The 13,588-nt window shown below is 32.1% G+C and overlaps 1 protein-coding gene across 1 annotated transcript in view; it reads left to right on the forward strand.

The window, feature by feature from the left end:
* The window catches only part of LOC127704429 (U1 small nuclear ribonucleoprotein 70 kDa-like), an 86,116-nt gene that overhangs the window by 42,427 nt on the left and 30,101 nt on the right, over positions 1-13,588 (forward strand). The window lies entirely within an intron of this gene.

A 13,588-nucleotide genomic window follows, 5' to 3' on the forward strand; every position in this document is an offset into this window, starting at 1 on the left:
AAATTGTGACTTGGATGGAGAGTTGTCTCATTGGCACTCATACCACATCTTCTTATATCTATATAAGAAAATTGTTGGAATATTGGTGATCGGACTAGTTGTTGGAAAAGATTTTGGTGCAGACTGTGTCTTAAACTCTTAAACAATGGAAATATTACCTTTTAAGTAACTTTATTTTTATTTTGGGATATGAACAATGGACTTTAGAGCTTAAAGGTAATTGATTTTCCAAAGCCTCTCTGTGCTGATAGGGTGATTGAGAGTTAGTTGGGAAAATTCTTAAAAAGGTAGAAGATACTGTTGAGCATAGAGAGGGGGAAAAAAAGGGGGGGGTAGGGGGGTCGCCGTACACGACGCCCTATCCTAGATCCCTTACTGAGTGTGTTAGGTATCCAGTATGAATTTTACTGTACTACACATGTAAAAATTGTGTCATACAATGTGCTACAGAAAAAAAAACTACCATTTGTGTGCTATTATAACTGATAAATATTGTGTGACTGTTAAAAAAAGAACTTTTTTCAACCCCAAGAGAAGGATTTCTGAACTTTTAGTTATTATTTTCTAGGCCAATTACATTATCGTCAAAATAATTATGACATAATCGTACAGGTATATATATATTGCCAATATAATGGATTAGTACCTCGTCCCTTGGGATCATTTTATTGGGTAGATTTTATTGCACAATAAATATTTGATAACTACTAATCTAAATGACGTAGGGTAGAATGTCCCAGAGGAGAGCTGGAAAGAACATTGTTCCGTATGGCTGACAAATTATCATACAAATATCATCTTAGCTCAGTTTTCAATATTTTTTAATAATTCAACGAAGTTGTCTTTTGAATAATTAGCAGTAAATCATTTATTGAAAATATCATACAAATTTTAAGAATAATGAATTTGTTTGAAGTTTTCAATTTATTACTTAATAAATGGTGTCTTTCTTATACTTGCCAGATTTAATTCTGTGAGCAAGGTTAACATAATAATAAAACAAAAAGTAGTACTGGTACTGTCGCTGATAAAGCAATATCAGTCAGATTCATTCATAATAAACAGTACCTGGGAAATTTTACAGCATATACTGACAATACTATTCTTCATGAAACTGGGGTAAAAACTGAGGCAGGACCAAATTGCACAGAGCATACCGAAAGAAACCAACGTTCAAACTTTGGCAAGATCAAGGTCTGTGACCTTTCATTCACAAAGATGAACCTTTAAATTTTAGAATTCAAATTTGATGTTTATTGCCACCTGCCCATTCAAAACAACAAATGTAATCATAACCCCAAAAACTTGTACTCTTTAAGTTAAAGTACATTTGTACTACACTTTTTCTCTGTATTATGCAATATTAACTTTGAAATGATCTATTCTCATGACATCTTAATAAATAATGATATTCATCTTCATCATAAACCATCTATTCTGTTTGCTGTCATGGTTTAGCACTTATCTTACATTGTTTATAGAGTTGCTGACGTAATTCAGTGGCTGTTTTACTGATAAAAAATACCCTTGTATGATATGAAATATTGCTCGTCTATCCTAATGATTACAAATGATGTGGGTCTTTATGTAGAATATATTTCATACACAACCTAGTTCTATTTCTGGAAAAAATACAGCTTTAAATTAAATCTTTTGACTTGCAAATTGTGATTCTTGCGACTATCATTCTTCTATTACCTCATTATAGACAGAATATAAAGTTGTTATTTTTGGAAGATTAATTAGAAGTCGGAATCATAATGATTAAATCAATATGTTTTTAAGGATCAACCTGTTATATAAGAAGTCAGGTCCATTTTTGAAGAAAAAAAAATAATGGGTTTATTTGAATTTAAGAAATATGCAGGTTTAATCCACCATTTTCTACATAAGGAAACGCCTGTACCAAGTAGGGAATATGACAGTTGTTTTCCATTCGTTTGATGTGTTGGAGCTTTTGATTTTGCCATTTAAAATGGGACTTTCTGTATTGAATTTTCCTTGGAGTTCAGTATTTTTGTTATTTTACTTTTTATACTGTAGAGAACTCGGTGCACTTGCCTCTATCAGTGACAATGACATCCTAGGTTATACAAAATATGTAGTGCACTTGCCTCAATCAGTGACAATGACATCCTAGGTTTTACAAAATATGTACATTTTTGTAACAGATCCTTGTGTATACAACAATTGCTCATTGAAATAAATGATAGGCCTTTAAAATGAATATCTCCATTGCATTTTAAACAGTACCTTAAATGTACTCATTTTTTCAAGCTGAACATGACTGTTGGAATAATAGTCTGACATAGATTGTAAGGTATAAGAAAGAGATTTTGTTGTGTTCATCTCAGGTGGCGAATCCAATACAACAGTTATATTGTAGCTTTACAGATGTGTGCTACAGCAGTTATGAATAGTTGTGTAAGAAATAATTGTCTCTAGCAATTGTTAAAACCTCTTCTCAAAAAATTATATTGAACATTCTCTAACACAGGCAAAATTGTACTACATTGCATGGACTGAATTTCCTACTAACAGCTAATTGAACAAGAAGATTTCTTCCTTTATCTTTTGCATAATGAAATTATCACTAGTGAAAAGATAAAATAATTTGATTTTATCTTTAAAATACATTTAGAAGTGATAGCCTTCAAGATTTGTTTGAACATCTCCAGGATTGAGCTAATTTGAATTCATTGAAGATGTAAAATTATCATCTGTTCTTCACTAATCTTCAAACATACTTGTATATTTTGCTGTAGAATTTGCTGAATTACAAATCTTCAAACAAACAAAAATTAAAGCATATATGGCTTGCTGTCGTAGATGTTTATACCAATTGGTTGTTTATTATAAATTAGGGTCTGTTGAAAAAATTTGCAATTACTAAGTAGTTTGTCCTGATATGAAATATATAATTGGTATACTGAAAGTCCAAATACCCTGGACTTGAGTTCGGAATCATATTCACGTCTTTGCAAAGGTCCAGTATTTTTATGCCCCATGTACGATAGTAAAGGGTCATTATGTTTTTCAGTCTGTGCGTCCGTTCGTTCCTTGGTCCGTTCGTCCGTCCATCCCTCTGTCCCGCTTCAGGTTAAATTTTTTGGTCAAGGTAGTTTTTGATGAAGTTGAAGTCCAATCAACTTGAAACTTAGTACACATGTTCCCTATGATATGATCTTTCTAATTTTAATGCCAAATTAGAGTTTTGACCCTAATTTCACGGTCCACTGAACATAGAAAATGATAGTGGGAGTGGGGCATCCATGTACTATGGACACATTCTTGTTTTAAGAATAAATATAGTCACTTAATTTTATAACTAAAGTCGGACAAAGAAAAAATGATATTCCTAAATGAATTTGTCATTCTCTGTACCTCATTATGGGTGATTGATGTCGCCAAGTCTAGAAGAATGAAGTTTAATGATAATGATGGATAAAAAGCCTGAGCAAAATTAGATTGGAAAATATGATTTTCAAAGATACATCTACTTTCATTACCACAGGGAAAAAATTATGACAATTCGATTTACCGAACTATTTTGGGCCATTAGCACAATTAGGTTTGATATAATTTTATTTTCGTGTGTAGACTTCATCGAACTGTTGAATAATTGGAGCTAGTCAAGTAAATACCAATCCTCTCAAAGCATTTAAAAAACCAATGAATTTTAAATCAAGCACAGAAATAGGTTGGTATTGAACTTTAATCAAGAACTGCATACACTGTCAATATATTCTATTGATAGTATTTCTTTGTTTATAAAATGCATTTTCAAAATAATATTTTTAATATATGGCCAGGTTATATAATCAACAGATACATTTGTAAGATGGGACCCCATTAATACTGTTGGCTGAAGGTTTCATTAAGGGGTTTCTGGCCTGTGATTGTATTTGTTAAATATAACTGGAGATGTTTTGCTGTTCCAATTAGGATACTACAATTTTACTTTTAGAAAACTTTTGATCTTCTCAACATCTATGACTTCTATCAAGTAATGTAGGCTGAAATCACTGACTTGTGTCCTGAGTACCGTAGTTAATCCTAGACAGGATTATAGAATTGTTAATATGACAAAGACAAAGTCAGGTCAAAATCTACATTATTCTCTCAATTATTAATAGAAGTATTTTGCTTTGACTTAAGTCAGAAGTATCAAATCCTGAGTGTTGTACATTATTGAAGCAGATGAAAAATTTCATTAAGTATGGTTTCATTTAACACTATTTCCTCAGGAGAAATATTTAGATGATTGTATGAATAAGTTACAGCGGAAGGTTTTGATGTTGAAATCTTGTAAATATTCATTATACTCTCTTGTTAGGTATTCATTTTCTGAGGTTATTCGGCTTTAAGCTAAAGTAACTGTGGTTGGATATTTTTACAAAGAAAATGGAATTTGATTCTAATGTTTTAGTGTTTTAGCAGACCTGTTTTATTGCTTCATTCCATATAATTCTACAGGATATTCTATAGAAATGCACTGTTTTGTATTGATTTGAATTTTGCTTAATTTTAATTGGTTGTATCACATTGATTGCATCTATTAAATAGAATTAGATGCATGAAAAGAGCAAGAGATAAAAATGTTTTAAGCTTCAATTGCCTTCCTGTTTTAAGGAATTTCACTTTTAGCTTTAATTTTTCTAATTGAAGATGGAAAGGGAAAGTGCTGCTTTTGCGCCAAGCACTTGGCTTAAGGAGCAAGAGCAAAATTCAGGTTTGCAATAATTATAACTCCCATTTATAGTTTCAGTAGTAATTTTCCTTCAAAAAATGTTTACAACTGCATAATTTAGATTTCACGTACTTGCTTGGGGTTAGCAATGATAAATGCACTCATTAATTTCTGAATTCACAGTATCTAAAACTGCAAAATAAACACTTGAGTCCATGCTATGACTAATAAAACAGCGAAAAATGAATGTTTCAAAAGTAACTTTTTTTACAGTAAATCATTGTTTGTTTTGAGAACTTGTATTAATCATTGATGAAGTTGTATAATGCAAAGATTGCTACAAGATAGCAGCTAACAAAGTCATGATTTAAACAATATGAGGTATTAGAACCAGACTGAATTCAAGTACTTCAGACTCATCCTTCTATTGTGTTTATACAGGGCAACTGTTCTCTATTAGATTGTGTTTATAACATTGCCCAGACCAGCTGTTAAGTGTACAAAATGTATACAATGATGTATATATACAATCTGACTAATCCTCACATAAAAAAAACAAATGTTTCATCAGCGGCTAAAAAAAAACATGGGATTACACTATGATAAGTTGAAAGGGAGGATCTTTGATACAAGTTTGTAATGAAGACTTTATGACTGGTATATAGAATAACTGAATTAAATGTACTAATAAAACAGAAGATACTGTGGATATTTGACTTCCTGGTTTTACAAAAGTCTGTACACAAGCCTATAGAAAATTTGTTCTTTGTTAAATATTTGACTTGTGGTTCAACTGTACCCTCGAAATCCAAGAAAAAATTGGTATCCCACGAATAAAAATAAATCCAGAGTAAATGGGATCTTTGAACATGAGACAATATCTTAAATACAGGGAAAGAAAAAAAAAATGTACAGAAGGAAGCATCTTAGATATTTGGAGTAAAAACAGCTGGACCTCACTACATGATCTTCAGTGGCCCGCATAGGCTCACAACATAATAAGGTCTCATAAGTCAAGTGTGAAAACAATTTAAACAAGGCCAAGATTTTTTTTATAGGCATCCAAACAATGAGGGTTACATCTCCATGTCCTAATTGTTTGAGATCAATATTGTATATAATATAAACTATTCTCTACATACAGGGGAAAATGCATGCGGTCTTGTCCCCTGTTTACCTTACTTATCTGACTCAGTTTTCCCCCACAGATGCTCTAAAATCTGTTTTGTACTTCTACTTGTTTTAACATCTAAATGCTCTATGATTAATTAACCAAGATATAATGGTATATTGTTGGTGGGGATTGTTGGTGAAACCCTCAGAAAAATAAATTTGACAGTTCAGCCTATCCAGTAATGGTTATTATTATGTAAGCCAAAAAAAATATGACTGTTTATTCAAACTTCATAAGTTAAGCATAGGTTGAGATTGTCTATGAGTTCAAGCTAAAAAAAGAATCTTTTCATAGGTATGACTATGTTGTTAAAGGTTATTAAGTACAAGCCAAGAAAATCACTTTGCAGGTATGACAAATTAAGTTGTTACCTTTTAGGTAGCATTTGTAGAGAATTTCATAGGTTTATAAGTCAAAAGAATCACTTGGCTGGAATGACTGTTCAGTCAACCTTGATGGGCAGCATAGTAGAGATTATATGCTGGTCAAAGAAAAGAACCACTGAAAGAGTATGACTGTTCACTCAACCTTGGTTGGTAGAATTAGTCAAGCTTATTTTTAAGACCAATTAAGGGAAAAAAAAGAATTATTTGGGGTTTGACTGTTCAGTAGACCTCAGTGTTAGAGATTATTAATAGGCCCAAGGCAAGGAAAGAATTATGAGTCATTTGGTGTTCATGACTGTTTAGTAAACTTGAAAGGCTGTGTTGGTAGAGATTATTTATAGGTGGAAGACAAAAAAAGAGAGGTGATAATAATCGGTTGTTCAAATTGAGGCAGTTATGGTCAAGATTATTATAATATATATATATAGGTTCAAGTTAATAAACACAATCCTATAGGCATGATGGGGCCAGTCTGTTACAATAACCACTAGCATTAAGCCTGTAACTAGTATTGGTTTGGTCAGTGAACCTTTCAAAAGGGATACAGAAGTATATCCTGGAATGAGCTTTTAACCTAGTAGTTATAAATGTTTTGGCAAAGACTGTAGGAATTTGAACAGTGTAGTCTACCATGACACCATACACATTCCCGAATTTAACAAAAGTATTTATTTAATCCATTCAATTTTTACTTTAAATACTTTTTAAAAGAAAATTGAAAAATATGGTAGCAAAAAAACATACCCCTGTTCCTGTTGAAAAAGAAAACATCTCGACAACCATGTATCAACCTTAAATGTAAAATGTTAGTTTCCTGTCCTTTTTAAGTGTCCAGTGTTAATTTCACTAATCACTCAATAGATTATTACAAAATCTATTTCCATAACAGCAAGTGAACCCATTGATTGCTGCAATTCGCCATTGACATCAGTTTTGTGAATCATGTCATATTTCTTGTCACATATTGCTGATATCCAATTTTAAATAAGAATCTGTTTCTGGTCTATTTCTTGTACTTTGCACTGATTTTAAAAAATCCAATCTGTATGGAAAATTATGAAATTGACATTTTTGTCATATATTTCCAATGAAGTAAATTTCACAATTGATTGACGGCATAATCTCTTTCTCAATATGACATATGTGATTATGTTGCAAGAGTTTATAATAGTGATTAAAACAGTAACCTAATCAGTTATTATGCCCTTAAGGTCTTATTTTTCACTGCATGTACTTGTTGTATTATCCATAAAAAGTATCACCAATTAGGAAGCTATTTTTATTTAATTGTCAACCTATTAAATTATGTATAAAAAAACCTCCATATGTTAAATGGTCAGATTCAGACAATTTCTGTATAATTCCTCAATAATCAATTTCTATAAAATGTTTACCAAAGGGTATCAAAACTGTGAGACAAGGTATATTTGTTTAGGAATCGTCCTGCGCTGAACACACATGGAGGTTTACATGTATTCAATTGTTTACTCCTTTTAGATCGTAACTTTGTAGCAATTTTTACTGCCAGAATTGTATCATGTGATAGAGAATTGTCAATTTACTGCACTTATTTAGTAGAATTACTCCTCCTGTAAGTCGTTTGATGATTAAAATTCCATAATATTTATAGCCGTCATTGATTCCATTAATCCATCAGAACACATTGTTTTGATGGCATCTAAATCATGAATAATGAAGTTGCATTTAAATTTTGACAATATAAAATGTCAATAATTTTATATTTTATTTCATCACTTTTAATAACACTTCCACTTTTTTTCCTGCGGTTCTATATATTTCAGTATCAATAGCATCCTTTTTTGTAAGCTTGAGATTTCAGTCACATTTTTCAACTGTTTCAAAAGATCTAAAATCTAATGGTTCAGAACCTTTCCATAGGATTAAAAGGTGACGATTCTAGTCAAGTCATTATCGTAATAGAAAATTCCAACGTGATACAAATCCCTGGATCATTCCTTCCTTGTATTAAAATGAAATTGCTATCCCTCTTTCTTTGCCATCTTAGATCTTGTCTTTTTCTAAGCTTTTGTTGTTCTTGGAATCACATTTCTCCCAGTAATCATGATTTTCACTAGTCCACAGAACTTTTTTTGAAGTACACTTTAGGAGAAGGTTTTCAGTTATCAATTTGTTTCATATGTTTACTGGCATATGTTAATTTTCACTTCTATAATCTTGTTAATTTGTGAGGGTGGTCATGGGAACTGTTTCCCTTCTAATTAGTTCTGCTAAATTAATTGACTTGGACAAATGACCAGTGTAAACAATTCTAATTATTGATTAATCGGTCATAATTCTCTGATCAAACAATCTGTTCTTATATTGTAATTATAGAGCAGTTGCAGAAATAATAACATTAGTATAATTGACATGGAAGGTATCAGTTTACTGGTGCTGAGATCAAAGATGAGTAGGAAATATACCATATCCTGAAAGTCTATAGGGGGATTGGGGCAAGAGAAACAAATACTTAAATATTAATGGCTTTTTATTGTTTAATAGTGGACAAACAATGGCATTAGGATTGATTTTGACCAGGAAATATTGTGTTAATTGGCAAGGTAGAATATAATAATTAAATTGGTGAAAACGTTTTTTGCCTCGTGTATTAGTTAATTATTTTGTGTTAATCATAAAATTATGAGCCTTTTTTTTATGGAGTACATTTGTGATTGTTGGATCAAAGAGGTTTATGGTAAACTGTGAAAAAATTATTTTCCTTCTTAAATATAGGTTTTACTCAAGTATTTTGAAGAGGGTAAAGTTTGTATACATAAATCTAAGTTGAATTATTATTATTCCTTCAATAGTCTTTTACCCCCAAGGATGACTGGGGAATAGAAATATGGTCACCATTGGTCACCGACCTGCAGTAAAAATCCTTGCTAAAGTGGGGTGTCCTTTTGGCTGTGACGGATGTACAAGTTTGTAGCCACGTCTGGTTAGAATGAGGACGTTAAATCTGAGGCCTTGTGTAAAGAGTGCCACGCTCTTTGCACGTTAAGAACCCTTGCTACAACTCATTGAGGGGTCCGTAGGTGGCCAGTGTTTCAAGGCTAAATTTCTGTCCCTATTCAATATACCCTCATTTTCCTGTGGCAGTCCAAATTTACCCGACCTTCATCCCTGACCGCCTCTATTACAGGACCTACCTATTGTAATAATGTTTAATTTGTTCTCGTCCTGAACATGCATGAAATATTTGCCACTGGAGGTTATGCAACCAACAATCATTCAATCAATCAATAAGTCCTCAGTCAATACAGTGAGCATAGTGAGTGGAAAATAATGTCTTCAAGAATGAACAGTCTCCTACTTCATATGGAAAACATCTTTATCTTGTCAGAAGTTAAGAAAAATATGATTTTAAAACAGATGTATGAGGGTATTGATTGAGTTCAGAATAGAATAAAAAATCACTGAAATGAAGACACCCTCCCCCCTTTTTCAGATCCCCATGTATATAGATAGTAGATTCATCACGTGGTACCTCATGTATATGAAACATCAATTTCTTGCCTTGTTCAAAGTATTGTAACTAATATAAGTTTATTATACGCCAACCTTAACCTTTTATTTTCCTATTGTATTTTATTCTTGACTAAAATGTATTAACTTACACCCACATCTGTAGACATTTGCAAACCTTATTGTTTCAACTTTTTTATGGTTTCCTAGCTATATTTACCCTCAAAGAAACCTTAAAATTTAAAATGGCTTGTCTGTATCTGCCATTCTACTCAGTTATGATGTAAGGAACTTAAATGTGACATGATGGTTGTGTCTTATTGATGATACAATCTGTTACACCTTGTGATTATATATAATGGTCAAGTAGTGGTTGTAGATGCACAGAGATTGATTTAGTACAGTCAATCACATAATTGATTGTAGCAAATCATAGTCATTAACCAGTGTTCTCCCCAGGCCGTTTTAGCGTCGCGGTACCGCGACGCTATAATTATTTTGAGGATGCTATTTTTCTTGTTTCTATATCGTAAATCCATGTCCTAAATTTTGAACTTTCATCTAATTACCGCCTATGATCATAAAAATTATATCACCTTTAAGTGTAATCCCTTCAAATCGGACAATTGAGGCATTTAAGAGTGATTAAATAGGTGTTAATTGCCCTTTGGGTGATAACTGTTTGGATACGAATACCCCAAGCTGACACTTGTGACATGATTAATACCACGTGGTCTGTCTGCAATCGCAAATTAAGACATGGAAAAAATGTAATCATACAACAATTCGAAATCTACCTTTTGCATTACGGAAATTCAAAGATACAAACGATTTTTCTCTTTAAAAATGAGGTTTGGTCGTTTATTTTTACAACTTTCATAAAATTACTTTCTTTCTCTTCCGCCGGTACTACTTGTTAATCGAGAGCGAACATATCGGTTTTGGGCTAAATAAGTTGGCTTAAGTTTATGTTTCATCCATTTAATACATCAAAAGCGTCACATTCGTTCCCAATCTCTTGTCAAACATTGTTTATTTTCGTTAATTTTTCTTCGGCCGCCATTGACTACTTTTGTGTAAACTACCGATCGGAACCGGACCGGATATGACAAAAATCCGCATTTTTACGATAATAACTACAGATGCACAAATGGCACAGCAGACAGAAAAAATATACCAAAAAGAGAAAACTATGCATTAACAGACTATTTGTTAGATAACTTTGTTAAAAATATCTATCACCTTGATATAAAGAAACAACTGGGACTAATTCATTGAGTACCATGAAACAATGAATTTTTAGACATGAAAATTTTTTTTTAATTGAAATTTTATTGCTATATGATACTTTCTCTTTTTTTACTTGATATTTAGTATTGTATATATATAAAGGTTGCACTATAATAAACCATTCACTCATTCATTTAGTTGGGTAGGTAGGGTAACTAGAACCAGAGACATATATTGTATTATATGTCTCTGCTAGAAGCCTAGAACCACACATATATTGTTATATGGCCCAAGAGGAAAACAATAATTCTGTACAATAACTATAAATGAATATAGAAAACATAAACTGAAACAACTGTTATCATGGTTATATTTTAATTGTATTCTCAGTTATGAATTGAACAATATAAACATATATACCATAAAGGAAATAGAGCATCACCACGACGCGACAAATGACATTGAAAAAAATACAGTTTATTTTTTTTACGCCAAATGTGATGCTATCCAAAATATCTGGGGAGAACACTGCATTAACCATTAGAATTTAATGGATTGAATCTTGTTGTTTTAATTCTGTGTAGACTAATAGAGCTCATTAAACTGCAAAAGTGAACTGCAGAATTATCTGTCTGAGAGAAATAAAGCTTTAATGCACTGCAATATCTTTCAGGAAAAAGTATTGTTGGTAACATATTAGTGACTTAAATATATTCGAAACCCATATATATATATAACCCAATGCAGAATTTGTATGAACATAAAGCATACCTTTTTCAGTAGGATTAGTTTGTAAACTCAGTCCTTACTCGTAACTTCAGAAAAGGTCAATCATAATTTCTGGGGCATAATTATAGCGCAAGTTAGAATTTCTATGAACTAAGAAATTATACCCTTTGCATAACAATATGATCAATCTTCAAAACTTGTTACTGTCTTGATGGTCTCATCGTAGGATGCTGGCCTTGAGTGCAGGAGGTGGTTTAAAGGGGTCTGGCCTGGCCAAAGCAAAGGCTTTAAATTGGCATTTGCTCATTCTCTGCTAAGCAGGCAGCATTTAGGAGTGAAAACAGAGACTGGTCGACCTAGAGTCCAAATAATGTGTCTGGGTAGGACGACATGTCTTCCTGCATAAACTAGCACTTTAAAAATCAGGCTCAGCTTGTAGAAAGCAGGGTTAATATTCATATAACATTAACATGCTTTCTTCCCTGAATATGCATTTAATTTGTCACTGGACTTTAAACGGCCATTCATCATCATCTTTCAAAAAAAACTGTCAATATTCAGTCTGAAGTGAATTTTTGAGAAATTTGTGTTGACCAACCAATTACTAGGATAAAAACTGGTACCTGACATAAGTGCATTTTACTGGTACCAAACATGATTGATAGTTCTGCATGTTACAATACATGGAGACAATATTCAATATTATGGATAGTATTCATTCTATGTTTAAATGTCATGAACATTTCAAGAGAATTTTTGGAATTCTATTGAGACTTTTTTGATGGAAGAGATATCTGTAATGTATCTAATGTGAAAATAAATCCCTTTGGGTTGGTATAATGTAGCTAATATACAGTTTATACAAATTTATTGGTGCAGAAATATACTTTATGGAAACATTATTGGGGAAAAAGTGATATAAATGATAATGTTTAAACAAATTGAGTTAGTTTGAATTTAAATATCGACTTGAGCAGTATTTTGGAATATATAGATTCAAGATAGGAGAATATTATGATTTATAGCAACTTATATGCCTACTAAAAGTCATATGATGAAGGGGTTACGCAGTCTGCACCAAAATCTTTCCAACTACTAGTCCGAAGACACATTTTCCTTTTGTGTCCAAACAATGTTTTGCAAATACTTACTAGTCCGAATAAAATTTTACTAGTCTGGGGCATCAGACTATTGGCTAACGGTGCAGACTGGTTACTTTACTGCTTTGATTACAAAAAAAAATCTCTTTTCCACATTCCAAATCTGATGTATATATATGATTTTTTTATTGAATAAATAGCTAAGCTGAGATAAAGCTATACCAGCATGACTGTTATAGCAAACGTCACCTAATGACATGCTAATCTTCAATAATCCTTTTCCACAGTTAAGATTTTAGGTTCTACCGTAAATGAAGAATATATTGAACCATTTCAACAGTTGTTATTGGAAACAATGGTAATTCTATAAAAAAAAATGTGTGAACGTTCTTTGTAAGTGTTCGAATTGTCTCGTTTAAAGCTTATCGTAGACGAGACAATTATACGACACAAGGGATTAGGTTTCTTCTATTGTTTTGAGTATGTTGAAGTATGTCACGTACATTTCTGTATTGTCTTGAGAAAGTGAAATTGACACATTTTAGTCATCTTTATCAGGGAAAACTCATAACAGAAATGATTAGAAATTTTCAAGTCTTCTTCATCTTTTCAAATGAAATATGAATGTTACTAGGTGCTAGGATCATTCTCATTTTGCCATGAGATTTCAGCTTTAGCTTCATGTTGAAGGCTACACTGATTTTGAGATGAAGAACACCAATGATAGAGCTGCATGTTCTTTTGCTTTTTGTTTTGTTTTTATTGATATTTTTGATGAAAGAAAAGAAAT

Source organism: Mytilus californianus, unplaced genomic scaffold (assembly GCF_021869535.1).
Source record: "Mytilus californianus isolate M0D057914Y unplaced genomic scaffold, xbMytCali1.0.p SCAF_6, whole genome shotgun sequence".
In the NCBI taxonomy this organism is placed as follows: Eukaryota; Metazoa; Mollusca; class Bivalvia; order Mytilida; family Mytilidae; genus Mytilus; species Mytilus californianus.